The sequence below is a fragment of the Pan troglodytes genome, chromosome 3 (assembly GCF_028858775.2).
Source record: "Pan troglodytes isolate AG18354 chromosome 3, NHGRI_mPanTro3-v2.0_pri, whole genome shotgun sequence".
NCBI classification, from domain to species: domain Eukaryota; kingdom Metazoa; phylum Chordata; class Mammalia; order Primates; family Hominidae; genus Pan; species Pan troglodytes.
Window position 1 is genome coordinate 51,003,647 of NC_072401.2, and position 27,964 is coordinate 51,031,610.

The following is a 27,964-nucleotide window of genomic DNA, read 5'->3' on the forward strand; positions in this document are numbered from 1 at the left end:
CAATATATAAAAAACAAAAATTATTTGTGTTCTGTATCCTAATAATAAAGTATTTAAAAACAAAGTTAAGAAAATGCATATTTACAACAGCATCAAAAAGAATCAAATACATAGAAATAAATTTAAGGAGGTGAAACACATAAACCTTGAAACATAAAATATTAAAGAAATTAAAGAAGATACAAATAAAAACACATCCTATGTTCATAAATTTGAAGTCTTAACATTGTTTAAATGTCTATAACTACCTAAAGTGACCTAAAGATTCAGCGAAATCCCTAACAAAATTCCACTGGCATTTTTTACAAATATAAAATAAACAAAGGACCCTGAATTCAAAAGGATTTTTTATTTTGAGAAAAAAGAACAAAGCTGAAGGCATCCCACCTTCTGATTTCAAAATATATTACAAAGCTACAGTAAATAAAACAGCATAGTACCAGCATGAAGATGGACATATAGACCAATAGAACAGAGACTGCAGAAATAAACCCACATATTTTTGATCAATTGATCTTCAGCAATATTGCCAGGAATGCACAATGAGAAAAGAATAGTCTATTCACTAAATGGTGCTGGGAAAAATTGGATATCCACATGCAAAAGAATAAAATTGGACCCTTATCTCACACCATATACAAAAATAAACTCAAAATGGATTAAAGATTTAAATGTAAAATATAAAAACACATAAAACTACTAGAAGAAAACCTAGCATGAAAGCTTAATGACACTGGTCTGGGCAATGATCTTTTTGATATGACCCCAAAGCACAGGCAATAAAAACAAAACAACAAAATGCAAATGACATTACATTAAAATAAAAAATTTCTGCACTCAAAGGAAACAATTAACAAAGCAACAATGCAACCTCTGGGAAGGAAGAAAATATTTATAAAACATATATCTCATAAGGGGTTAATAGCTAAAACATACAAAGAACTCAGTACTGCCATCAGTGTGAACATGCACAAAAGGCACACACAGCCCTGTGCCCACCAGCACCCTGTCCCCATGCTAACATCACCACCAGTGTGGATGTACACACAGTCACCAGTGAGAACCCCTGATCCCTTGTGCCATACTGTCACCACTGCTGCTGTGAACACCCACATGGAGGCCAACACCACTTGCACCTGCTAGAACCCTGCTTCAGCTGATGAGCATGACACCTTCTGCACTGCCACTGGCACATGTGAGTGAGGATAGATCCCACTGTCACTGCCCTATGAAGTGCTTTGGCTGGCACCACCAATTGGGGTGCTATGACCAGCAGTCCAGGAGTACCTCAGCCCCTCCAGCACAGCAGATTCCTAACCTTGAGGACCCAGAGATCAAAGATGGGGCCTGATACTATTCCCCCAAGTTAGAACATGCAGTTCAGGAGTCCTGGGCTGAGCCTTGGTATCCTAAAGCTTTCAGTAATGAAGCCAATCAACTGAACCCATTTTATATATCAATCAAACACTCAACATTATCCAATGGGATAAAAGAAAAAAAATCCAAAAGAGCAACTTCAAAGATTGAAGGAACTCAGCCCACAAAGATGAGAAAGAACCAATGCAAAAACTCTGACAATTAAAAAAGCCAGAATGTCTTATTTTCTCCAAATTTTCACACTGGTCCTCCAGCAAGAGTTCTTAACTGGGCTGAGATGGTTGAAATTACAGAAATGGAATTCAGAATATGAATAGACAGGAAGATCATCAAGATTCAGGCGTACAATGAAACCCAATCCAAAAAGCTGTATGAGTCTGTTCTCACACTGCTAATACTCACCTGAGACTGGGTAATTTGTAAAGAAAAAGAGGTTTAATGAACTCACAGTTTTACATGGTTGGGAAGGCCTCACAATCATGGCAGAAGGTGGAGGAGCAAAGGCACACCACATCTTATATGGTGGCAGGCAAGAGAGTGTGTGCAGGGGAACTGCATTTTATGAACCATCAGATCTCATGAGACTTATTCACTATCATGAGAACAGCATGGGAAAAACCCACCACCATGATTCAATTACCTCCCGCTGGGTCCCTCCCATGACACATGTGGATTATGGGAGCTACAATTAAAGATGAGATTTTGGTGGGGACACAGCCAAACCATATCAGAAGCGAAGAATCACAATAAAACAATATAGGAGCTGGCGGAAAAAACAATTAGTATGGAAAATCATGTAACCAACCTAAAAAAGCTGAAAAACACACTACAAAAGTTTCCTAATGAAATCACAAGTATTAACAGCAGAATAGATCGCCTGAGGAAAGAATCTCAAGCTTGAAGACTGGGATTCTGAAATAAGGCATCAGACAAGAACAAATTTTAAAAGAATGAAGAGAACAAACAACTGCAAAGAATATGGGATTATGTACAGAGACTGAACCTATGACTCACTGGTGTCCCTGAAAGAGATGGGGAGAATGGAAACAACTTGGAAAACATATTTCAGGATATCATTCATGAGAACTTCCCCAACCTAGCTAGAGAGGCCAACATTTAAATTCAGGAAATGCAGAGAAACCCTGCAAATTAATTCACAAGAAGATCATCCCAAAGACACATAATCATAAGATTTTCCAAGGTTGAAATGAAATAAAAAATGTTAAAGGCAGTTAGAAGGTACAGATCACCACAAAGGAAAGCTCAACAGACTAAGAGTGGACCTCTCAACAGAAACCCTATAAGCCAGAAGAGAGTGAAGGCCTATATTCAACATTCTTAAACAAAAGAAATTCCAACCAAGAATTTCAGATCCAGCTAAACTAAGTTTCTTAAGCAAAGGAGAAATAAGATCCTTTTCAGACAAGCAAATGCTGAGGGAATTCATTACAACCAGACCTGCCTTACAAGAGCTCCTGAAAGAAGCACTAAATATGGAAAGAAAACACCATTACCAGCCACCACAAAAAACATTAAGTACACAGACTAGTGACACTTTAAAGCAACCACACAAACAAGTCAGCCTAATAAACAGCTAATGATATGACAACAGGATCAAATCCACACACATCAATACTAACCTAGAATACAGATGGGCTAAATGTCTCAATTAAAAGGCACAGAGTGGCAAGTTGGATAAAAAAGCAAGACCCAATTCCCAGTGGTATGCTGTCTTTGAGAGACCCATCTCATATACAGTGACACCTACAGGCTCAAAATAAAGGGATGAAGAAAAATGTACCAAGCAAGTGGAAAACAAGAAAAAAGCAGAAGTTACAATCATAATTTCAGACAAAACAGACTTTAAACCAACAAAGATTAACACACACACACACACACACACACACACACAGAGAGAGAGAGAGAGAGAGAGAGAGAGAAAAGGGCATTACATAAGGGTAAGGGGCTCAGTTCAACAAAAGGACCTAACTATCCTATATATATATATGCACTGAACACAGGAGCATCCAGATTCATAAAGCAAGTTCTTTGAGACCTTCAAAGAGACTTAGACTCCCACATATAATAGTGGGAGTCGTCAACACCCAACCGTAAGTACTAGTCAGATCACCCAAGCAGAAAATTTACAAAGATATTTAGGACCTGAACTCGACACAGGACCAAATGAATTTGATACCTATCTACAGAACTATCCATCCAAAAACAAAAGAATACACATTCTTCTCATCTGCACATGGCACACAGTCTAAAATTAGTCACATAATTAGACATAAAACAATTCTCAGCAAATACAAGAAAACAAAAATAACGTCAACACAATTGGACCACAACACAATAAAAATAGAATTCAATATGAAGAAAATTGCTCAAAACCATACATTTACATGGAAATTAAACAACCATCTTCTGAGTGACTTCTAGGCAAATAATGAAATTAAGGCAGAAATCAAAAAGTTCTTTGAAACTAATGAGAATAAAGATACAACAAGCCAGAATCCCTGGAACACAGCTAAGGCAGGATTAAGAGGGAAATTTATAGCCCTAAATGTCCACATCAAAAAGCTAGAAAGATGTCAAATTAACAAACTAACACTACATCCAAAAGAACAAGAGACTCAAGAGCAAACCAACCCCAAAGCTAGCAGAGGACAAGAATTGATCAAAATCAGAGTTGAACTGAAGGAGATTGAGATACAAAAAAAAAAAACCATTCAAAAGATCAATGAAGCCAGGAGCTTGTTTTTTGAAGAAGTTAATAAAATAGATAGACCACTAGCTAGACTACTAAGAAGGAGAGAAGATCCAAATAAATATAATAAAAGAGAAAGGATGTCCCAAAGAAACACAAATAACCACCAGAGACTATTATGAACACCTCTATGCACACAAACTAGAAAATCTAGAAGATATGGATAAATTCCTGGACTCATACACCCTCCCGAGACTGAAACAGGAAGAAACTGAATCTCTGAACAGACCAATAATGAGCTCCAAAATTGAATCAGTAATAAATAACCTACAACTGAAAAAAGCTCTAGCCCAGGTGGATTCACAGCCAAATTCTACCAGGTGTACAAAGAAGAGCTGGTACCATTACTACTGAAACTATTCTAAAAAATTGAAAAGGAAGAACTCCTCCCTAACTCATTCTATGAGACCAGTATTATCCTGATACCAACACCTGGCAGAGAGACAACAACAAAAGAAAATGTCAGGCCAATATCCTTGATGAACATTGTTGCAAAATTTCTCATTAAAGTACTAGAAGACTGAATTCAGCAACACATCGAAAAGCTAATCCACCATGATCAAGTAGGCTTTGTTCCCAGGATGCAAGTTTGGTTCAACATACGCAAACCAATAAATGCGATTCATCACATAAACAGAACTGAAGACAGAAAACCACATGATCATCTTGGTAGATGCAGAAAAGGCTTCTGATAAAATTCAACATTCTTTCATGTTACAAACTCTAAACAAACTAGGTATTGAAGGAATATACCTCAAAATAATAAGGGCCATCTATGACAAACCCACAACCAACACCATACTGAATGGTCAAAAGCTGGAAGCATTCCCCTTGAAAATCAGAACAAGACAAGAATGGCCCCTTTCACTGCTCCCACTCAGCATAGTATTGAAAGTCCTGGCCAGAGCAATCAGGCAAGAGAAAAAAATAAAAGGCATCCAAATAGGAAGACTGAAAGCCAAACTATCCCTGTTGGCAGACAACATGATTCTCTATCTAGAAAACCCCATAGTCTCAGCCCAAAAGTTCCTTAATCTGATAAACAACCTCAGCAAAATTTCTGAATACAAGATCAACATACAAAATTCATTAGCATTTCTATATACAGATAACAACCAAGCTGACAGCCAGATAAGGAACACAATCCAATTGACAGTTGCCACAAAAAGAATAAAATATCTAGGAATACAGCTAACCAGGAAGGAGAAAGATGTCTACAAAGAAAATTACTAAACACTGCTAAAAGAAATCAGAGATGACACAAACAAATGGAAAAACATTCCATGTTCAAGGATAGGAAGAATTAATATTGTTAAAATGGACACTGCCCCAAGCAATTGACAGATTCAGTGTTACTCCTACCAAACAACATTTTTCACAGAATTAGAAAAAAAAAAACTATTCTAAAATACATATGGAAACAAAAAAGATCCTAAATAGCCAAGGCAATACTAAGCAAAAGAACAAGCCAAGAGCATCATACTACCTGACTTTGAACTACACTACAAGGCTACAGTAACCAAAACAGCATGGTACTGGTACAAAAATAGGCATGTAGACCAATGGAATGGGTTACAGAACCCATAAATAAAGCCAAATACTACAATCATCTGATCTTTGACAAGGTTGACAAAAACAATCAATGGGGAAAGGACTCCCAGTTCAATAAATGGTGCTGGGATAATTGGCTAGCCATATGCAGAAGATTGAAACTGGACCCCTTCCTTATACCATATACAAAAATCAACTCCAGATGGATTAAAGACTTAAATTTAAAACCTCAAATTATGAAAACCCTGGCAGACAACATAGGCAATATCATTCTGGACATAGGAACTTGATATATTTCATGACAAAGACACCAAAAGCAATTGCAACAAAGCAAAAATTGACAAATGAGATCTAATTAAACTTAAGAGCTTCTGCAAAGCAAAAGAAACTACCAACAGAGTGAAGAGACAATATATAGAATGGGAGAAAATATTTGCAAATTATATATCTGAGAAAGGTCTAATATCCAGCAACTATAATAAGGAACTTAAACAAATTTACCAAAGAAAAACAAACAACCCCATTAAAAAATGGGCAGAGGACATAAACAGACTTTTTGAAAGCAGACGTACATGTGGCAAGCAAGCATATGAAAAAAAGGTCAATATTATTGATCACTAGAGAAATGCAAATCAAAACCACAATGAGATATCATCTCTTACCAGTCAGAATGGCTATTATGAGAAGTCAAAAAATAACAAGTGCTGGCGAGATTGTGGAGAAAAAGGAATGTTTATATACTATTGGTGAGAGTGTAAATTAGTTCAACCAGTGTGGCAAATTCCTCAAAGACCTAAGGACAGAACTACCAATCAACCAGCAATCCCGTTACTGGGTATATACCCAAAGGAATATAAATCCTTCTATTATAAAAAAATGCATGCATATGTTCATTGCAGCACTATTCACAATAGCAAAGACATGGAATCAATGTAAATGCCCATCAGTGGTAGACTAGATAACAAAAATGTGGTACATATACACCATGGAATACTATGCAGCCATGGAATACTATGCAGCCATAGAAAGAGCAAGATTATGTTCTTTGCAAGAACATGGATGGAGCTGGAGGTCATTGTCGCTAGCAAAGTAACACAGGAACAGAAAAACAAATGTTGCATATTCTCACTTAGAAGTGGGAGCTAAATGATGAGAACACATGGACACATAGAGGGGAACAACACACACTGAGGTTGGAGGGTGGGACTGGGGAGAGGAGCAGAAAACATAACTATTTGGTACTAGGCTTAGTGTCTGGGTGATGAAATAATCTTAGTATCAAACCACCATGGCATGAGTTTACCTATATAACAAACCTGCACATGCACTTTTAAACCTAAAATAATTTTTTTTAAAAAATCAGAAAAAGGAACTCAAATGACTAAATAGCAAGGAAACAAATGACCCAATTTAAAAATTGGTTTCTTAGATTTTTTGTGATCCTGTGACATAATACTTGAGACTAGGTAATTTATACACAATAGAAATTAATTTCTTACACTTCCGGATGCTTGGAAGTCCAAGCTTAAGGTGCTGACATTCAGTGTCTGGTAAGTGCTGCTCTCAGTTACCAAGAAAACCCTTGTCACTGCATCCTCCAAAAGGGACAAATGCTGTGTCCTTACATGGCAGAAAGGTTTTATAAAAGGGGCAAAGTGAGTAAGCTAGTCCCCCTCACCCCTTTTATGAGGTTACCAATTCCATTAAGGAAGGTTCTGCCCTCATGACTTAAAAACCTCCTAAAGGCCCCACTTTTAATACTGTTCCACTGGAGATTAAGTTTTGACATGAGTTTTGGAGGTGACACTAGCATTCAAACCATAGCAATAGGCAAAAAACTTGATAGACATTTCCTAAATGAAGACATATAAATGGCCAGCAGGGCAATGCAAATCAAAATCACAAGGAGACATCACTTCATACGTGTCCGAATGACTATTATCAAAACAACAAAAGGTTAAGTGTTGGCCAGGATGTGGAGAAAAGGGAACCCTCATACACTATTGGTGGGAATGTAAATTGCTATAGCCATTATTGTGTCCAGAATTGGTGGGTTCTTGGTCTCACTGACTTCAAGAATGAAGCCGCGGACCCTCGCGGTGAGTGTTACAGTTCTCAAAGGCAGCGTATCCAGAGTTTGTTCCTTCTGATGTTTGGATGTGTTCGGAGTTTCTTCCTTCTGGTGGATTCGTGGTCTCGCTGGCTCAAGAGTGAAGCTGCGGACCTTCACGGTGAGTGTTACAGCTCATAAAGGCAGTGTGGACCCAAAGAGTGAGCAGCAGCAAGATTTATTGCAAAGAGCAAAAGAACAAAGCTTCCACAGTGTGGAAGTGGACCTGAGCAGGTTGCCACTGCTGGCTTGGGCAGCCTGTTTTTATTCTCTTATCTGGCCCCACCCATATCCTGCTGATTGGTCAATTTTACAGAGAGCCCAGCCCTCTGTTTTGACAGGGTGCTGATTGGTGCGTTTACAATCCCTGAGCTAGACACAAAGGTTCTCCACATCCCCACTAGATTAGCTAGATACAGAGTGTCAACACAAAGGTTCTTCAAGTCCCCACCAGAGTAGCTAGATACAGAGTGTTGATTGGTGCATTCACAAACCCTGAGCTAGACACAGGGTGCTGATTGGTGTGTTTACAAACCTTGAGCTAGATACTGAGTGCCGATTGGTGTATTTACAATCCCTTAGCTAGACATAAAGGTTCTCCAAGTCCCCACCAGTCAGGAGCCCAGCTGGCTTTACCCAGTAGATCCCACACCGGGAGCCACAGGTGGAGCTGCCTGCCAGTCCAGCGCCATTTGCCCACACTCCTCAGCCCTTGAGTGGTCGATGGGACTGGGTGCCGGGGTGGAGCAGGGGGCGGCATTCGTCGGGGAGGCTCGGGCCACACAGGAGCCCACGGAGGGTGGGGGAGGCTCAGACATGGCGGGCTGCAGGTCCCGAGCCCTGCCCCGCAGGGAGGCGGCTAAGGCCCGGTGAGAAATCAAGTGCAGCGCCGGTGGGCCGGCACTGCTGGGGGACCCAGCACACCCTCTGCAGCCACTGGCCCAGGTGCTAAGCTCCTCATTGCCCAGGGCTGGGAGGGCCGGCTGGCGGCTCGGAGTGTGGGGCCCGCCGAGCCCACACCCACCCGGAACTTGTGCTGGCCCGCGAGCACCGGGTGCAGCCCGGGTTCCCACCCGCGCCTCTCCCTCCACACCTCCCTGCAAGCTGAGGGAGCCAGCTCCGGCCTCAGCCAGCCCAGGAAGGGGCTCCCACAGTGCAGCGGCGGGCTGAAGGGCTCCTCAAGTGCCACCAAAGTGGGAGCCCAGGCAGAGGAGGTGCTCATAGCGAGCGAGGGCTGTGAGGGCTGCCAGCACGCTGTCACCTCTCATTATGACCAACAATATGGAGCCTTCTTGAAAAATTAAAAATTAAGCTACCATATGATACAGCAATCTCACTACTGGGTGTATATCCAAAGGAAATTAAATTGGTATCTGAAATTGCTTGCTTTCAGCGTGAAGAACTTCCTTCAGTCCTGGTAGCAATTAATTTTTTCACTGCTTTTTTAAATCTGTGAATGTTACCTTCAGTTTTCAGAGGTAGCTTTGCTGGATATAAGATTCCCAGTTTTTGTGGGTTTGTGGGTTTTCATTTGTTTGGTCTGTCAGCACTTTCGTTTAGTTATCCCATTCTCTCTGGCCTCCACTGTTTCTGATAATAAATCACCTGTTAAGCTTATTGGGACTCCCTTGTATATGAAGAGTCAATTTTCTCTTGCAGATTTTAAGACTTTTTCTGTCTTTTAACATTTATACTGTGGTATGTCTGATTGTGGACCTCTTTGTGTTTATACTGCTTAGAGTTTTTTGAGCTCCCTGGATGTGTGCAGATTAATGTTTTTTGTCAAATTTGAAAAGTTTTCAGCCATGATTTCTTTCATCATTATTATGATTATTATACTTTAAGTTCTGGGGTGCATGTGCACAATGGGCAGGTTTGTTACATAATGCCATGTTGGTCTGCTGCACCCATCAACTTGTCATTTACATTAGGTATTTCTCCTAATGCTATCCCTCCCCCAGACCCCCCACTCTCATACAGGCCCCAGTGTGTGATGTTCCCCTCCCTGTGTCCATGTGTTCTCATTGTTCAACTCCCACCCATGAGTGAGAACATGTGTTTGGTTTTCTCCTCCTGTGTTACTTTGCTGAGAATGATGGTTTCCAGTTTCATCTGTGTCCCTGCAAAGGACATGAATGCGTCCTTTTTTATGGCTTCATAGTATTCCATGGTGTATATGTGCCACATTTTCTTTATCCACTCTATCATTGATGGGTATTTGGACTGGTTCCAAGACTTTGCTATTATGAACAGTGCTGCAATAAACATATGTGTGCATGTGTCTTTATAGCAGAATGATTTATAATCCTTTGGGTATATACCCAGTAATGGGACTGCTGGGTCAAATGGTATTTCTAGTTCTAGATCCTTCAGGAATCACCACACTGTCTTCCACAATGGTTGAACTAATTTACACTCCCATCAACAGGGTAAACATGTTCCTATTTCTCCACATCCTCTCCAGCATCTGTTGTTTCCTGACTTTTTAATGATCATCATTCTAACTGGCATGACATGGCATCTCATTGTGGTTTTGATTTGCATTTCTCTAATGACCAGTGATGATAAGCATTTTTTCATAAATCTGTTGGCTACATAAATGTCTTATTTTGAAAAGTGTCTGTTCATATCCTTTGCTCATTTTTTGATGGGGTTGTTTGTGTGTTTCTTGTAAATTTGTTTAAGTTCTTTGTAGATTCTGGATATTAGCCCTTTGTCAGATGGATAGATTGCAAAAATTTTCTCCCATTCTGTAGGTTGCCTGTTCACTCTGCTGATAGTTTCTTTTGCTGTGGAAAAGCTCTGTAGTTTAATTAAATCCCGTCTGTCTATTTTGGCTTTTGTTGCCATTGCTTTTGGTGTTTTAGTCATGAAGTCTTTGCCTATCCCCATGTCCTGAACGGTATTGTCTAGGTTTTCTTCTAGGGTTTTTATGGTTTTAGGTCTTACATTTAAGTCTTTAATCCATCTTGAGTTAATTTTTGGATAAGGTGTAAGGAAGGGATCCAGTTTTAGCTTTCTGCATCTGGCTAGCCAGTTTTCCCAGCACCTTTTATTAAATAGGGATTCCTTTCCCCATTGCTTGTTCTTGTCAGGTTTGTCAACGATCAGATGGTTGTAGATGTGTGGTGTTATTTCTGAGGCCTCTGTTCTGTTACACTGGCCTATATATCTGTTTTGGTACCAGTACCATGTTGTTTTGGTTACTGTAGCCTTGTAGTATAGTTTGAAATCAGGTAGCATGATGCCTCCAGCTTTGTTCTTTTTGCTTAGGATTGTCTTGGCCATGCGGGCTCTTTTTTTGGTTCCATATGAATTTAAAGTAGTTTTTTTCCAATTTTGTGAAGAAAGTCAGAGGTAGCTTTATGGGGATAGCATTGAATCTATAAATTACTTTGGAAAGTATGACCATTTTCACGATATTGATTCTTCCTATCCATGAGCATGGAATGTTCTTCCATTTGTTTCTGTCCTCTTTTATTTCCTTGAACAGTGGTTTGTAGTTTTTCTTGAAGAGGTTCTTCACATCCCTTGTAAGTTGGATTCCTAGCTATTTTATTCTCTTTGTAGCAATTGTGAATGGGAGTTCACTCATGATTTGGTTCTGTTTGTCTGGTATTGGTGTATAGGAATGCTTGTAATTTTTGCACATTGATTTTGTATCCTGAGACTTTGCTGAAGTTGCTCATCAGCTTAAGGAGTTTGGGCTAAGACGATGGGGTTTTCTAAATATACAATCATGTCATCTGCAAACAGAGACAACTTGACTTCCTCTTTTCCTAATCAAATGCCCTTTATTTCTTTCTCTTGCCTGATTGCCCTGGCCAGAACTTCCAATACCATATGTTGAATAGGAGTGGTGAGAGAGGGCATCCTTGTCTTGTGCTGGTTTTCAAAGGGAATTCAGCCATAATTTCTTTGAATGTATTTCTGCACCTTCCTCTCCTCACCTTCTGTTACTCCCATTATTAGTATGTTGGTGTGTTTAATGGTCCTCTACATTACTCTAGGCTTTGCTTATTTTTCTTCATTATTTTTTTCTTTCTGTTTCTCATACTGGATAACCTCAGTTGATGTATCTTCAAGTTCACCGATTCTTTCTTTTGCTGGCTTAAATCTGCTATTGAAGCTCTCTAGTCATCCTGAGGTGATTGTAGTTTTGGCAGGATTCTTTATTACTATCTCTTCTCTGAACTCTGTTAGAGTGTCTGCTCCCATTGATGCCAAAACCAGCTACTAGATTCCATTAATTTTGTTGGTTGCTCTACTGTTTTGGACAAATTCTCTGGGACACTCATTGCTCTACAGTCTCTTTCAATTAAATTTGGTCCCTTTGCATGGGCACTTTTTAAAGCCAGTCTTTGAGATTTGTTCTGATTCTAGAAGAGCTCTTGTTAGTTGTTTCTTATGCTGTTCTTTCTGCTAAACTATCTGTCTTTATGGAGATTTAGTAGATTTCAATGAATAAATATTACTTCATTTACTGTATGCCCTTAGGACAATTTTAGAAGACATTAAGTCATATGTAATATATATAATTTTCTTCACTTTTGGTTGTTTTTCTGGGGAGTGGGTTCATGGAGCTACTTTTGCCACCATTCTAGAAGTAGAATCCTCAGCAAACTCTTGAAGGAAAATCTGAGCAGCACAGCTCTAGGGCTGCCACTTCAGTTGAATTACTAACACCTGGGTTCAATAATGGCCTATGCTGAATGAAGTTGAGATGGCAGGATTTTGGGTATTATGTAGAAGAGGGAATGTTGGAGTGGATTTACCACGTGCAACCAGTTTACTCATGTCTAATTAGGTACCCTGAAAGGGTTCGGAGAACACTCTCTTCACCAAAACATTGAAAGTTACATTGGCCTGGGGAACATTAGCATTCTTGAAAAGCCCTAGAGTAGTGACTGCACTGTGGGAATAAAGATAGGAGAGGTTGCACTTAATTACCAGAGGTAAGGCAGACATATAGGCAGACATATGTACACAAGGCAGTTGGGCCAGCATGGTAATCAGGAGGATTTGAACTACAAGAATATTTGGCTGTGACTAGTTGATCCTGATATCCCTCAGAGTGACACAGAAGGCCACCCACTTTGGTCCCGTGTGGTCCATATAACTCTAGGTCTGGAATGACTGGTCTTTAAAAGGGAAAATAGAGTTGCAGCTCCAAAATGGGCAGGGAGGAGTATGTTTGGATCCATTGTTTGGATCCATGCAATGGATCTCCTTGAGCATCTCCTGTTACACCCACTCAATGCTGAAGTGGAAGGTTATCAGGGGAACCCGCCCCCAATATTTCAATGTAGGTTTTTTCTATTTGCCATAAGTGTCAGCTGGCTGAGAAAGAAAGAGAAAGAGTACAAAGAGAGGAATTTTACATCTGGGCCACCAGGGGTGACATCACATATTGGTAGGACCGTGATGCCCACCTGAGTCTCAGACCAGCAAGTTTTTATTAAGGATTTCAAAAGGGGAGGGGGTGGAAGGACAGGGAGTAGGTACAAAAATCACATGCTTCAAAGGGCAAAAAGCGAACAAAGATCGCATGCTTCTGAGGGAACAGGACAAAAGGCAAAACAGAACTACTGATAAGGGTCTATGTTCAGCTGTGCACATATTGTCTTGATAAACATCTTAAACAACAGAAAACAGGGTTCAAGAGCAGAGAACGGGTCTAACCACAAATTTGCCAGGGCAGAGTTTTTCCCCATACTAATAAGCCTGAGGGTACTGCAGGAGACCAGGGCGTATCTCAGTCCTTATTCCAACTGCATAGGACAGATACTCCCAGAGCGGCCGTTTATAGACCTCCCCCCAGGAATGCATTCCTTTCCCAGGATATTAATATTTCTTGCTAGGAAAAGAATTTAGTGATATCTCTTCTACTTGCACATCTGTTTATAGGCTCTCTGCAAGAAGAAAAATATGGCTTTTTTTGCCCGACCCCGCAGGCAGCCAGACCTTATGGTTGTCTTCCCTTGTTCCCTAAAAATCGCTGTTATTCTGTTCTTTTTTAAGGTGCACTGATTTCATATTGTTCAAACCCATATGTTACACAATCAATTTGTACAGTTAACACATTATCACAGTGGTCCTGAGATGACGTACATCCTCAGCTTATGAAGATAACAGGATTAAGAGATTAAAGTAAAGACAGGCATAAGAAATTATAAAAGTATTATTTGGGAACTGATGAATGTCCATATTAAAATGAAATCTTCACAATTTGTGTTCCTCTGCCATGGCTCCAGCCGGTCCCTCTGTGCGGGGTCCCTGACTTCCCACAACAGAAGATGTACATACTCAGGATCCAGCAAATTCTCTTCTATGTTTCTAACCTTGAGAAACTCTAAGCATGTAAGAAATGAGGCATATATAAGGATGTTTAATGTAGCACTGTTTATAAAAAAAGAAAAAGTGCAACAATTCAAATGGTCCCCAGTTGGGAAATTGTTTATTCATTCAATAAAATATTGTGAAACAGTTGAAACAGATATTAGAGCTATGTTTATGAACATGAATAAATCTTAAAAATACAATGTTGAATGAAAAAATAATTTGCAAAAGGACGTATACAGAAGGATGTCATTTATGTAAATTTTTGAAATAGCTAAAGCAAATCATATATACTGTTTTTGGTTACATGAATTATGTAGTGAAAATGTAAAGCTTAATAGCAATGATTCACACCAACACCATGTGAGTGATGTTATGCCAGTGAGAGAAAGACAAATAGATGAGGAGGGCATTAACTTTATTTGTACCATTTCATGGCTTTTAAAATAGAAATTTGAAGCAGAGATAGCAAAATGTTGACATCTTTTTCATCAGGGTTGTGTGCTTACAGACATATGTTACATAACTTTGGGAACTTTATCCTTAAATATTTCATAATTGAAAATAAACACTTTAAAAAGGAAATTGCTTCTTCATATCAACAAATTATTTGTAAAGAATTAGTATTTTTACTAAGTCCTCACTGACATACACAAAATCTCAAGACCATATGATATAATTGTAGAAGGTACCCCTTTTATTCGCCCTTTATATCAGAAAGATAAAGAGATGTGGGATGTGTAACCCAGAAATGTAGGACATGTTAAAAGTAAATTATACAAAATTTTAGGGACTGTGTCTTGGAGAAATGCCACCTGTCTACTTCCAAAGCTTAGATTATAAGTTAATGGATTTTCAAATGGATTGTTTTGCCATCTACAAACTTATAGCCAAATGTAATTATGACCTTACACTATGAGTAAGTGCAAGAGAGTCATCTTTGCTATTTGGTCATTCATGCTCCCATAATTGGCAGGAAATATGATTCCCCACTTGACAAGTAAAGAGAAACCTTTGAGAAACATGACAGGTGTCACTATTATCATCATTGTACATTATATAATTGCTGGCACCCAGCAATTATATAAAATAGCAGACAGTTGAGCTTCATCAGATCCTCTAAACTTTCTAATTATACAGATAAGAATATATATCTGGAAAGTGGAATTCTATGTCTAAAATCACCCCTGTACTCTACAGTAGGTTGGTTTTCTTTATTGGCTTTTTTAGGGACAGCAAAATGCTCCATTTATTTCCTTGTGTACAATTAAACATAGAGTAGAACAACAAATAAAAATTGAGTTCTTGGAGGCAGTGTACTCAAGTCTTATGCCTCATAATGCTACTTTAACAAAAGTATAAATCTCCATGGTGATTCATTTACTCTTCCAAATTATCCTATGAGATATTTTCCCAGGATTTTTAACATTAAAAGGTAGTAGGTCAAAGTGCTTAGCTATAGTACAATATAATAAGATTTTAAATTATGATTAATATTCTCATTTCCCCACAATAAATATTTTAAAGTACTACATATTTTTTAAATTATATACTTGTACAATATTGTACATTTGGCCCCTGGTGCTGTGGTTTCAAATTATCTAGAATTGGGGGTAATATTGCCAAATAGAGCTGTTTCTAATTCTACCTCACTCTGTAATAAATACTTCAGGAGCACTATGTGATGGGCGAAAGAAAACCGATATGCCTCATCACAAACATTATATATTTCCTATTGAGGAGAGAGATGCTGGGCAGGTTAGCACCCCTGTAACTATTTAAAAATTTAAAATTTATCACTTTTTTAAGCTACTATTACAGTAGCTAAAATCAGACAAAAATTATGAAACCATTTCAGATATTCTGTAATATTAGCCAAAAACATAATTTTTCATCAACATGAAAAATATAATCATACTGTCCTGCCCAAATACTTATGAGTTACATTTCTCTCAAGTATTTTAAACTATGGATTTGCTTGTTTTTGTTCTTCTCTCTTCTTTTACTGTCAGAAACTTTGCCTTCAAAGTGCATGTTTCTTTTTATTCTTCTAGCAAATCTATGATTCTAACATCTTAAACATATCAACTTCTTGGGTTAACAAAAAATTTTCTCTGGTACAATCAATCTCAGTAATATGATGATGATATTTCAGTAGAAACCATCTGCAATTTAAAGTATTATTGCCAAGAGCAGAAAACTGGCACAATTAATTTGTAACATACAATAAAGGCCTTTCTCAGCTTCATTTCCTTGGTAGATGCTTTTTGGGGGCAATACTTTAAAAACCCAATGCAATGCAGCAGAACTATCCAAAGTTCTCATGAAAACAAAAGTTACCAGAGGGAGTGCATGAGCAAGGTAAGAGATGGTGCAGCACGCCAGGCCCTCAGGAGCTGAGTGAGTGCTCCCAGCAGCAAGGCTGCCAGGCCAGTTTGCTTACCTGGCAGGCAGAAGGGCCTTCCAGCATTGATATAAAAATGGGAAGACAAAAATGAGGGAGAGAAAAGGGGAGAGGTTGTGTTAACACGCAGGGAAAAGAGCTGAGAAGGAACATGGATAAACAAATGGTTCATGTCAGTCAGACTAATTCTTAGCAACGAAAACTTCTTAACTTCTACTTCAGACTATGACACCCATAGCTACGTGGCTAGTGATTTAAAATTCATTCTAATACTGGAAACAAGGAAACATAAAGCATCACTGAAACTATTGACCTGAATTTGCTATTATTTGTTATAGACACACATGTAATTATCATGAAAATACAATGTACCGCTGCTTAAATTTCCCTGTCTCACTTATGATCATGTAATCAATAGTCTCCACATTTACCCTCAGTCACCTCTACCTCAAGTTCATGGTGTTGAGTTCTCATTAGCATAGTTGCATTAAATTGCCAGACTATATTAATTTAAAATATCTAGAAAAAAAAGATAAAACCACTCTAAAATTAAATTACAAAAGAAGTTATAACTAACCTAACTGGATATCCAACAAAGATCCATTTTCTGTGAATATCTGTAGTTAAAATTGAAGCAGACTTTGAAAAATTCTAGTTTTAAATTTACCATTTGCATTTGGGAATGGTGATTATGCTAAGGAAAACAATGTGGTAACGGGGAATAAGGAAGAGATAGAGAAAGTTCTAAGAGCTGTGACTTGCATTAGTGAACTGGTCATCAATAATATTTATATATGACTGCTGAAATATTTTAAAAAGTCAAAGCTCCTTCAAAAATACATTGTATGTGTAGTTGTTTAAATGGTGTATAAGAAAATCTTGTTCAATGATACTTTGTATTTCAATAAATTATACTCTCCAGTTCTCAGTAAACAGAAAAAAAAAATCTAAACTCCATGAGTCAGATAAGATAAACTTTAAGGAAAACACTTTGTAAATATGTTAATAAAATTCTGGTATAACATTGGTGACACCAGTCAAAATCAAATACTATATTGTGTTATTTATTTTTGTTTATAACTTTTCTGTCATTTTTAGGGATTTGAGTAATAGTGGAAAACTGCAATTTCTTGGTCTTCCATTTTAACCTAAGATCTGTAAACCATTAACCACTTAAAAAGAAGTTTTAAAAAAAAATCTGTATTGATAATTCTTTATATTATTTAAAAAATACCATTTTTTGAATACACCAAACATCCAAAATGTAATTAAGACTGTGGCATAAAATATAAAGTGGATACACAAATGAATTGTGTGAAGTTGTGAAGTAGCTAGCCTAGGAGGAAAATATTAAAACATGCTCCCATGGTTCTTATTTTAAATTTCTTAGATTAACAGTGTTGAAACCTTTCAGGTTTTCTTCAACTTTCTTCTCCAACCTATTATGTCCTTTCTCCCCAGTGAAGTTCTGCATTTTTATACAATGACAGTCAACATAAATTATATATGATTATAAATAAATAAAGTGATTCCATAAGCAGCACATGGAAATTATACCTACATACCATTGGACATTATATTTGAGACAGATGGCTTTTTTAGGCCTGGTCTCCTCTGGGATAGTTGAGACAGTTGGATTAGAATTCTGGATGTTTAAAAAGCACACACATACAAATAAACTATGGCTTTAATTGAGGAAAGAGTACATGGGTTCTTTACTGTCTCATATGATTATTCTCCTGACCATGTGTCTTGTGTCAACATGGATTATTTATATTTAAAAGGATTTTTAAGATGCAAGATTCATCAGCATGATGCAAGAAGATAAAATGCTTTCATGTTTCAATGGGTGAGTTTCATGTTTAACAAGCTGTTTTTAAAAGATACAATGAGGCTTGGTTTATTGCTTAATCAGTCAACTAAAATGAAAGAAGTTCTTGTGTCTTCCCTAGGATATCCCCATGACTAGAGTAAGCCATTTGTGTTACTGTAGAAAAAGATGTGTTGAGGCTTTTTCTCTGAGAAGGAATACGGAGAAACCAGGTCTACTAAGAAAAGATGGACAATGGCAGCTGCTGAGAAGGGTGGGTCACCAAGAAGCTGTGAGGACCCAAAGTATTGAATGCAGAAATCATGCCAATAGCTTTTTTCCCCAAGAATCGTTTTAGGATGAGTTACATGTTATATAAAATAATGACTGACAATAGTTAAAACTCCTAAATAAATCCTATTCTAAATAACTTATTCTTCAACAGTTATGTTAGTATGAGTAATTGATATGCATCAAATTAGTAAAAATTATTTGTATTTTTATTTTTAAAATAGAAGTTATTTTAAAAGTAAGAAATTTTATTATAATGTTTGTATGAGTAAACATGCAGTGTGGTGCAGTAGGGAAAAAATCATAAAATACTTTGGAGTAACATTATCAGGACATGTGTAAAACATAGGAAGAAAGGGAAGTACAGAAGATAACATAAATAGATGGAGATAATTAACATTTTCCAAATAGGAGGACTGAGCCTACAAAGTGGTTAATTTCACCCAAAGCAATCTGTGCAATTAATATACTCTTGGTCAAAATGCCAATGGAATTTATGGGTTTTTTTTTTAAGATTTAGTGATGTTTAAGACTAAATTTTAAAACTATTGAAAAGTCAGATTGATGAGGAATTAATAATGTTACCGAGTATTACAAAATGGTATAAAGTCATAATAACAAGTTAGTGTGGTTCTGAGAGAGGAAAAGACAAATAAGTAAATCAAACAAAACAATGGTTCAGAAGTGTTCATGTGGGAAATGCAACAATACAAACCAATGGGGAAACGTAAACAATGATTTTGCAACCAAATATAAGCTAGGTGGAAAAACTTTAGATATTCACCCCATATATTAGACAAAATTAAATTTTCAATGAATTAAACTGCTAATTCAAAAAATCAAAATACTTGTATAAAAAATAGGTAGACTAATATTTATCTCTCCATGGGAAATAATTCCAAGCTTAAAACAGTAAAAGAAAAATAAAGGAAGACACAACTTGGTTAACTACATAACAATAAAAGATATTCGTATGGAAAAATATAATATGGAAAATCAAGAGTAACACAAAACCAAAGAAATATAAAACGGTAAAAATTTTCTATAAATAATGAAGCATAGAAATGCAAAAAAAAGAATATCAATGAATAGTTTAAACTACTCATGGATTAGAAACTATAAGAAGAAAAAATGTTAATTTCTTTATAAAATGCAAGTATTATTGAGGTATCATTCAACTGTAAAGTTAGCAAAGATTTAAAAAGTATAATACAGAGTATAAAATGAAAAAGGTATTCTGTTCAGAATAAAATGGCAAAATTTGTGGGAGGAAACAGTGTGACCACTTGCTTCAAGAGCCTTAGAAATACTTTTATCTTCTCATCACCATTTTATTTCTAATAATAAGAAAATAATCATATTTAAACAAAGATTTATGCACACAGATGTTTGGTGTAGCATTAGTTATACTAGTGAAAAAAACAGACACAATACGTATGCCTATTAGTGAAATGTACAAGTTGTTGTGTTATAAAGTGGAAAATTTGCTGTAATTATAAATACGATCATAAAACCACAAATAATTACATGAAAAGTGTTTATGACACAGCGAAGGGCCACTGTGACTGCGCCTCATGCCAAACAACTTTTACAAAAAAAGCTAGGGTCCCAGACAATACCAAAGCTTCATGAGACCTCTCCTCATCTGTGCATGGATGGGCAGCCAACTCTGGAGCCCAGGCTGTTGCTTCCCAGTCTGGTGGTGAATCCCCTCCATAGTATGGTGAGTTAGTGTCCGACTCTGGAGGTCAGGCTGTTGTTACTTCTGACTCTGGAGCCCAGGCTGTTGCTTCCCAGTCTGGTGGTGAATCCTCCATAGTCTGGTGAGTGTATATGTGTATACATATATATACATGTATATATATGTATGTATGTATCTTTTCCTTCTCCCCTTCCCATTGCAATTTGCTTATTATATCAATCTGCTTATTATATCAATTTGCTTATTATATCATTTGCTTATTATATCTGCATTGCCATTTACATGGGATAAAGGTTGTTTACCCTTACAGGTATTGTATGTGTGTCTTTTCTTCTCCCCTCACATGTTCCCCACATAGAACAATTAGCAGCTGTGTGACCCTTGAAATAAAAATAAAACAAGGTTAGAATGTTGAGTTCTTTCTTTTACTATTAAGACAGTGTAAAGAAACATGTAAATAATACCTGGAAATCAAGCCTTATATTGAATATAATCTTTATACTGGTTGGAAATTATATAAGTCATTATTGGTAGAGAATGTTAAGTGAATGTTTTTAAAGTGTTGTGGTACTTATTATTGACATGTACACAGAAAATGTTCCACATATAGATTTTACCTGCTTTTAAAAGATAATCTTTGATTCAATTGGTAAATTATTGATAAATTTGGCAATGTAACGAAAAGATCCAGGGCATTATTTCAGCTCTGTTACAAAATACGTACAAATGCAACACAGTAACATTGTCAGTAGAAAATCATTAATGATAAAGGATTGTATCATGAATTTTCTTGCAAGTTCAAGATGATGTTGAATTGCATGAATCACTAATAAATCAGATTAGTCCACTAGGTTATCTGAATCCACAAGTCTTCTCCAACAGCAGCAAGCTATGGTTTTACATTTCTATTAAAATTCGTAGAAAAAACGTAGTAAGCTTTTTATCTATTATATTTCAGTCAGTATCAAGTGCCAATAGCCATGATCACAGTACTTTTTAGTTCTATTTCTTAAAATTGCTACATTTCTTTGCTTTATCATATTTTTCAACTTAATTACTGGCATCTTGGGTCTGTAAATAAGCTTTGATAGAAAAGACACACCATTATTATTTTGTCCATTTGAAATGATTAAAGGGTGTCACTCCCTCAGTTGGAAATTTTACTCTAAGACATCTTAATCCATTCAGAAGTTCTAAACAATTTGAAAAGCTATATACCTTAATTTGGTTGTTGCCACCAGACTGAGATTTAATCGGCTCTTGTGACTCAAAATTCTTCTCAGTTTTATGTTTTATCAGTTGGAGTTGAGAAAAACTTTCCTCTTTGATACTGAAAGACCTTGAAATCATGTACTCTATTTCCATTCATTCCTGCTTATAAGCTAATTCTTTCCTGATCTTACTTTATATAATTCCCTATCAAATGCAGCCAACATCAACCAACACACACTACTAAAGCTATTTTAACCACTTTTCTGAGAACTACAGGTTTATTAGGTACATTATCTTATTTTCACATATTTATCAAAAATAATTTTACCAAATATTTTGCTATTGAATAACATTGATTGTGATTCAGCATTCAAAATAGTCTTTTCACTGCCTCGGACCAAAAAGCTAAGCCTGTGTCACATATTTTGACATTTCTCTTTGAATATCAATTTTTGTATCTGTCAGAATAGGCTAGAATACACTTCAGTAACAAACAAAAATCTTATGGCTTATCACATAAACATATATTTCATGTCCAAAGTGAGTCTGCAATGGCTTGTTCATCAGTCTCCTAAGGACTTGGAATGATAGAGATTTAATATTAACATATACTTTTAAAATTCCTGCATTAAGGAGAAAGTAACATGGAAAATCATGCATAGGTTTTTAGGTTTTTCACAAGGAACTGACAAAAATCACTTGGCTAGAGCAAGTACATAATCATGCCTAATATCAATGGAGACAGGTAAGTGCAATCTTACTATGCACGCAGGGGGAGAGCCAGAAATATCTGGTGACCTACACTAATGGCATTTGAAAATAGACAGAATTAAATAATTATTTCCTTCTTTTGCTTATTACTATAATTTTGCTAATGCAATATTTACAAATAATATGCATAGAAAGAGGTTAAATGGCAAAAACAATACTGGATTCCTCAAAAAAGGCATGCACACCCAGTGTAAGATTCTCAAGTTATTAACTCAAGTTGTCAGACCAAATCACAAATTGAAAACAATGAACAAAAAAATGTAATCTCAAGATCTTTTAAAATTATTGATATGTCCCTATAGCTCTGTCTAAAAGATAATGATAGTCAATGATACAGAAGAATAAAATATATCAAATAATTTTCTGAACAAAGATGAGGTAGGATTGTTTCTATATAATTCTTTCAAATACTTATCATTTAGAAAACCTTCAGATAATATATTACTATTTACACAGCATTCAATCAGTAACTTAATTACAAATATATAGCCATATTCTTTACTGTTTCATAAATAAGCTACTGTACAGGGTAGTAATTGCTGGTATATATCTCTTATCTATTTCTGTTAAGATTATAATTCACATATAATGCAAAGTGTTCAACCAACTAATCTCAAATTTTTTAGGGCTCCTCACTGTGTCATCTTTATAGCTGTTAGTGGCAATAAATTATTTACTTACTTGAATTATTAGACTTAAAAGCAATGGGACACACCATGGCTACATGCAATAAACAAATACTTAAAGTTCTTTCATGAAATCTTGCAATCTTACATAACCACATCTTACAAATCCTGTTTGAAAAATTTCTTTAAATTCTACAGAATTATAATAAAATAGCAGGATCTTTATATATTGAATATAAAAGACTATGGGTTAAAATGTTTTTTAAGCAAGGGAAAGGTTTCAAAGAATAGTGCTTAATTTTTCTCAAAAATAACAGAGATAAGGCTGCTCTCAAGAAGGCCAACTAGATGCATCCAGGAGGAACATCTGCCACCAAGGGTCCAGGACATTAGGAAGACTGGCACACTCCAAGCACTGTCAGTGGACAGAGGGAAGACACATAAGCTGGGCTGAAGGTGGAGGAAGCTGGGAACCCTGCATGGGGCTACCGTGTACTGGGACTCGCTCCTGGCCCCCAACAACTCCTGGGGAAGTGGTGAGTTGAGCAGGCAAGGAGCAACCCACCAGGCACCTCTGGAACCCTGGCAGCAGGAGACCCCATGACCTCCATGAACACCTGAGCTGGCAGGGAGAGCTGCTTAGAGAGATGGTAGAGGCAGAATTCCAGCCAGTGCAGAGCCCAGAGGGTTTGGTGTGGGAGTGTCTGTAGTGAAGCCCAGCAAGGGATGTCCATCCCCCTAGGCTCACCTTGCTCTCCTAGGAGACTCTAGCCCTAGGGAAACTGTTGGACCTGAACAGTGAAGGGCAATCTTGTCCATGAGATGAAGCCAGTCTGACCTGAGAGCCCCACTGTCTACCGGTCTCTCCCAGGATCCCAGCCTGGACGCACTTGCTTGTAGTGCAGCCTTGGATGCTCAGCTGAGGGAACTCCCATGTGCCTGCATCATAGCTCCTGCACTGATAAATCATGCCTGAGCATCAGGGAGCTCCAGTAGGGCAGCCCCCACTACCAGGTACCAAATTACCTGCTCCCGCCCACCGCCACAGCCTTGGCCATGCTGGTTTGCCTGTGTGCACTTGTCCATGGCTGCCCACCACATCACTTTGCCAGTGAGTGGGTGCAGGAAGACTTCACCTCCTCTTCCCTGCCAGTGTGCATGTGCATGTGTGCCCCATCATGACACTGCTGCCAGCATAAGCACACCTCATACACCCTGTCCAACATGAAGGAGCACAAGGAGACTAGTAGCCCCACCCCCCTACTCTGTGCTGTTACTGCCACTTGTGTATTTATATGCACATGGAGATCACCAGCATCACACCCCTCAGTACCTCACCCCCATGTTGACACAACCTCCAGTCCAAACCTATGCACAGAGACCAACAGCCTCATCCCCCATCCTGCATAGCTGCTGCTGCCCACATGAATGAGTAAATGGAGAGTGCCAGCTCCAGGCCTGCCAACAACCCCCAAGCTGACCATCACCAGCACAAATATGTGTATGGATGCTGGCAGGCTCCCACCACCCAATAAAACACTTTGGTTGGCACCACCCATTGAGTGTTGTAACCAGAGGTCTGAGAAAACCTCAGCCCCTCCAGTGCAGCAGATTCCTAAACTTGAGGGGCCAGAGAACAAAGCAAGGGGTCTGATATTAGCCTCTAAGAGTTAGGGCACACAGTGCAGTAGTCCTGAGATAAGCCTTGGCTCCCTAAAATATTCCAGGAATGAAGCCAGTTGACTAAACCCACCTTTATAGCATAATCAAACCCCCAAGGACACTAAAGAGGATAAAAGAAAAAAAAAATTCATCCAAAAGAGAGTAACTTCAAATATTAAAAGAACATCAGGCCATGAAGATGAGAAAGAACCAATGCAAGAACTCTGGCAACTCAAAAAGCCAGAGTGTCTTCTTACCTCCAAATGAAAGCACTAGTTCCTCAGCAATGGTTCTTAACCAGGCTGAAATGGCTGAAATGACAGAAATAGAATTGGGAATATGGATAGGAATGAAAATTTTTGACATTCAGCAGAAAGTCAAAACCCAATTCAAGGAATCTAAAGGTTATTGTAAAATGATACAGGAGCTAATAGATGAAATGTCCATTATAGAAGGAACCAAACTGATCTGATAAAGCTGAAAAGCACAATACAAGAATTTCACAATGTATTCACAAGTATTAACAGCAGAATAGGCTAAGCTAAGCAAAGAATCTCAGAGCACGAAAACCTGCTCTACAAAATAACTCAATCAGACAAAAATTTTTTAAAAAGTAAAGAAGAGTGAATAGGCAACCTACAGAATAAGAGAAAATTGTGCAATGTATCCATCTGAGAAAGGTCTAATATCCAGAATCTACAAGGAACTCAAACAAATTTACAAGGAAAACACAAACAATCCCATCAAAAAGTGGATGGAGGATATGAACAGACAATTCTCAAAAGAAGACATTTATGCAGCCAACAAACTTATGAAAAACAGCTCATCATCACTGGTCATTAGAGAAATGCAAATCAAAACCACAATGAGATATCGTCTCATACCAGTTAGAATGGTGATCATTAAAAAGTCTGGAAATAACAGATGTTGGCAAGGATGTGGAGAAATAGGAATGCTTTTACACTGTTGGTGGGACTGTAAATTAGTTCAACCATGGTGGAAGACAGTGTGGCAATTCCTCAAGGATCTAGAGCCAGAAATACCATTTGACCCAGCAATCCCATTACTGGATATATACCCAAAGGATTATAAATCATTCTACTATAAAGACACATGCACACGTATGTTTATTGCAGCACTATTTACAATAGCAAAAACTTGAAACCAACCCAAATGCCCATCAGTGATAGACTGGATAAAGAAAATGTGGCACATATACACCATGGAATACTATGCAGCCATACAAAAGAATGAGTTCATGTCCTTTGCAGGGACATGGATAAAGCTGGAAACCATCATCCTCAGCAAACTAACATAGAAACAGAAAACCAAACACCACATGTTCTCACTCATAAGTGGGAGTTGAACAATGAGAACACACAGACACAGGGAGGGAAACATTACACACCAGAGCTTGTTGGCAAGTGGAGGGAAAGGGGAGGGACAGCATTAGGACTAATACCCAATGCAGTGGGACTTAAAACCTAGATGACAGAATGATAGGTGCAGCAAACCACAATGGCACATGTACACCTATGTAACAAACCTGCACATTGAGCACATGTATCCCAGAGCTTTAAGTAAAATAATAATAAAAAAAAAGAATCAACAAAACCTCTGATAAATATGGGATTATATAAAGACACCAAATCTGTGACTCATGAGAGAGAGAGAGAAAGGAAGAAACTTGGAAAACATATTTCAGGATATCATCCATGAAAATTTTGCCAATCTTGCTAAGGAAGCCAACTTTCAAATTCAGGAAATGCAGAGAACCTCTGCAAAATACTACATAAGAAGCCCATCCTCAAAACACACAATCATGAGATTCTCCAAGGTTGAAATGAATTAAAAAACATTAAAAACAACTACAGAGAAGGGACAGATCACTTACAAAGGGAATCACTTACAAAGGGAATCCCATCAGGCTAACAACAGACCTTTCAGCAGAAACCCTACAAGCCAGAAGAGATTATGGGGTGGGAGGGTATATTCAGCATCCTCAAAGAAAAGAATTTTCAACCAAGAATTTCGGATCTAGCCACACTCAGCTTCATAAGTGAAGGACAATTAAGATCCTTTCAGACATGTATACATATGTAACTAACCTGCACAATCTGCACATGTACCCTAAAACTTAAAGTATAATAAAAAAAAAAAAAGAAAAAAGAAAAAAAAAAAAAAAAAAAAGATCCTTTCAGACAAACAAATGCTAAGGGACTGAATTACCACCAGACTTGCCTTACAAGAGATCCTGAAAGGAATGCTATATATGGAAAGGAAATACTTACTGACCACTTCAAAAACACTTAAGTACATAAACCAGTGACATTATAAAGCAATCACAAAAACAAATCTTCATAATAACTAACAACATGATAACAGTATATAAATACTAATTTTCAATGTAAATAGGCTAAATGCCTCAAATAAAGACACAGAGTGGCAAGCTGGATAAAGAAGCAAAGCCCAATTGTATGCTATCTTCAAGAGACCCATCTCACATGCAGTGACACACACAGGCTCACAGTAAATGGATGAAGAAAAATCTACCAAGCAAACAGAAAACAGAAAAAAGCAAAGGTTGCTATTCTAATTTCAGATGAAACAGATATTAAACCAAAAAAATTTAAACAGAAGCAGGGCATTACATAATGGTAAAGGGCTCAGTTCATCAAGAAGGTCTAACTATCCTAAATATATATGCACCCAACACAGGAGCACCCAGATTCATAAAGCAAATTCTTGGACACCTATGAAGAGCTTAAATAACCACATAATAATTGTGAGAGACAATACTGACAGTATTAACCAGATCATTACGGCAGAAAACTAACAAAGATATTTCTGACCTGAGCACTACACTTGACCAAATGGACCTAACAGACAACTACAGAACTCTCCACCCGTAAAAAAAGAATATACATTCTTCTCATTTGCACATAGTATATACTCTAAAATTGACCATAAAAAAGGGCATAAAACAATCCTCAGCAAATTCCAAAAAAAAAAAGAAAAATATTATACCAACTACACTGTTGGACCACAGTGCAATAAAAATAGGACTCAATGCTGAGAAAATCACTGGAAACCATACAGTTACATGGAAATTAAACAACCCGCTTCTGTATGACTTCTGGCTAAATAATGAAGGTAAGACAGAGATCAAGAAATTCTTTGAAACTAATGAGAACATAGATACAACATACAAGAATCTCTGGGACACAGTTAAAGCAGTGTTAGTAGGAAAGTTTATAGCACTAAATGCCCACATCAAGAATTAGAAAGATCTCAAATTAACAACCTAACATTACAACTAGAGTAACTAGAGAGACAAAA

The 27,964-nt window shown here is 37.5% G+C and overlaps 1 protein-coding gene and 1 long non-coding RNA gene across 2 annotated transcripts in view; one reads left to right on the forward strand and one right to left on the reverse strand.

Annotated features, from left to right (window-relative positions):
- LOC107974268 (uncharacterized) overlaps positions 1-27,964 on the reverse strand; it is a 353,723-nt gene that overhangs the window by 192,573 nt on the left and 133,186 nt on the right. The gene's annotated exons all lie outside the window — the stretch shown is intronic.
- Positions 1-27,964, forward strand: part of NAA11 (N-alpha-acetyltransferase 11, NatA catalytic subunit) — a 264,061-nt gene that overhangs the window by 192,488 nt on the left and 43,609 nt on the right. The window lies entirely within an intron of this gene.